Below are 2,994 nucleotides of genomic sequence, written 5' to 3' on the forward strand. Positions count from 1 at the left end.
CCCACGCGACTCCTCCCGACCCCCGCCGCCTTCCATGACGTCACCAGCCCGCTCGACGGGAGGCCGGTCCTTTCCTACCACCAGAAGCTGGCCCCGCCCCTCAGTATAGGAACCGCGAGGAGCGGAAGTGGCCCTGAGAAGGCGGGACCTGGTTGATTGGCAGCCCGCTGCACTGCCGGCGGTGCAAAAACACTTTCATTTGTGCCTAGAGAAATGCGATTTCCCCTCCAAAGGAGATTTATCTCAACGCGGCGCGACGTGTTTTGCAGAATCTCCACACCTCGTTTGGTGCGACAGAGTTTCAGAGGTTTGTTTTGTTTTGTCAGCTTTGACCCGCCTAAACCCTAAACTTGAGTGGCTCAGTTCTGAGAAGTGGGTGGACCAGTGCTATCCCGGTCCAGGTTGGTCCTGTCTAAGCAGGGTGTGAAGGGCAGGAGTACTCCCGGTGGACTCATGTGTGCTAGGCACGCTTCTCGGAGGTGTCACAGCGCACAAAACAATCCCCCCTCCCCCCCTTCATGCAGCTTAAGTTGTAGGAATTCAGTTTGCCGACTTCACATGAGAAATGAGACAGGGAGATGCAGAAAATTTTCAATCAGGTCTTTAAGAAAAGTAGTATTTCACCGACGGGTTAACACCTCTTTAACTACCAGCAATCAGACCCATAAATTGGAGGGGAAGATTTTGAGAAAACTTTTATCTGAGAATATGACCCAAATTTATTGATAACATGGGCAGGGCAGAGGCTAAGGGAATTGCAGGCACCCACACTGGAGGTTTCACTACTGGTCCTACCTTGGAAGTGTCTTCAGAAGATGAAGAGACCATATAGAGTAAAGATGGGGCCAGCCTGGAAGGAGGACTAGTTTGTAGGGGTTTCCAGTCTCACTCTGGTCCTTAACTCAAAGGGAGTCAGAAGCAGAGACCAGAAACTAATTTTAGAATTTTTTCCTGCCCCATATTTATGTTACCATGGTGGTTACCAACAAATCCCTAAAATAAAAGACTTACTTAGCTCACTCATTTATTCTAACAACAAATATTTGAAAACATACTATATTACCAGAAAATATGCTAAGGGCTGGCATCAAAATCCAAAATGAACAGTCCCTACCTTCAGCAAGTTTGTAGTCAAGTAAGACACAGATGCTGAGCAATTACAACGGAATTGATGACTCTGAAAGAGAAAGTACAGGGTGCTATGGCAACATTGACCAGAGACCTAATTATATGTGGCGATCCAACACTTGCCCTCCCAATTTACCTCCAGTGGATTCTTTTTACTTTGAGCTAACTTTGGTGGTAGAGTGGACAGTGAAGGAAAAGAAGAGTTGCTGACACCATCTAACTCTTCCCAGTCTTCATCAAGGTGAAGGCAAGGAAGTAGAAGACACCAAGGGGATGAGTGGTTTAGCCACTAAAGGGGATAGTAACCTGGGTCTCCAAAAAAGAAAGGACACCCAGGATCTAGTTAAGACCACATAAAGCCACTCATCCAGTCCTCCGACATGTTTATAAAGTTTTCATTACAGTCACATACTAAAAGTTTGATGCTTCTTGGCACTTCAGAACACTATTTTCAATACCCAGCTTCACATTTTCTGGGCCCCCATCCAGATGGACAGCCTGGCTGTTAGCATCTCACAGAAGAAGGGAAAGGGACCAGCTCTACCCATTTATCTACAGTGAATTCTTTATCATTTGGAGCTATGCAGACACAGACAGAGGCAGACAGACATCAAAACCAAAACCCTCACTTCACCCACCCTGCAAAATAACCAAAAATATAGTTTCTATACCTTGCATATTTTCTGGTCTCTAGAAGCCAAATTTCTGCTCACCTCAAATTTCTGAACACCTCACCTTTACCCAGATTTCTCTTGGTCAGACTTTAGTAATAACAGATCCTACTAGTCCCTTAGAGACTCTAAAACTAGGGCTTAAGCATTCGAAATAAGTCCCACTGACACCTGTGATTGAATTGAAGCTCGGGTTTTGAAATAAAACTAGCTTAACTTTTCAGCTAGCTCGACTCCAGTAGCAGGTAGGAGGTGGCTTGGTTTAAGGGTAGCAGACTAGACATGGGCTTTCTAGTAGTAAATATGGCCTGGCACCAATAGCCATCAGTATGCAAGAGGGTTGGGTGTGCTACCAGAGATTAGCATCATGTTTTCCACAATGTCTTTGAAATTTAAATCATGTGTGAGTTTACCCGTAAAAAAAAAAAAAACGATGTCTTTGAAATTTAAATCATGTGTGATTTTACCCGTAAAAAAAAAAAAATGGCAAAGGGTCAGGGGCCTAGCAAAAGTTAATAAGACCAATTCATGGCACCTATAGATGCAAAGTTCAACACCTTCATTATTCACACCCAGCTACCTCCACTAGGGAGACAAGCAGGTTTGTGCTAAGGTGAGCCTTTTTCCAGAAAAACACTTCCCAGCCCTTCTTCACCTTGGCCTTAACCCACTCAACACCCTATTTTTCCCCAAATGCAAATAACCCAAATGATAAGAAGGCTGTAAAATTCTCCAAACAAGGAGGAACTGTCCCTTTTATACTCAGCAGTTTTCCTAGATGCCCAGCTCATCCCCAGGTCTTCTCCCAAATGCAAATAACCCAAATGGTAAGAAGGCTGTAAAATTCTCCAAACAGCCGAACCGGTTTGGCTCAGTGGATAGAGCGTCGGTCTGTGGACTCGGGGGTCCCAGGTTCGATTCCGGTCAAGGGCATGTACCTTGGTTGCGGGCACATCCCCACTGGGGGCGTGCAGGAGGCAGCTGATTGATCTCTCTCATCAATGTTTCTGGCTCTCTATCCCTCTCCCTTCTTCTCTGTAAAAAATCAATAAAAATATATTTTAAAAAAAAAAATTCTCCAAACAAGGAGGAACTGTCCCTTTTATACTCAGCAGTTTTCCTAGATGCCCAGCTCATCCCCAGGTCTTCCTCAGAGAATAAAAAAAAAAGCGGGCTCTGTCCTCTCTGAAGACTG

This window comes from Myotis brandtii, unplaced genomic scaffold (assembly GCF_000412655.1).
Source record: "Myotis brandtii unplaced genomic scaffold, ASM41265v1 scaffold119, whole genome shotgun sequence".
Classification (NCBI taxonomy): Eukaryota; Metazoa; Chordata; class Mammalia; order Chiroptera; family Vespertilionidae; genus Myotis; species Myotis brandtii.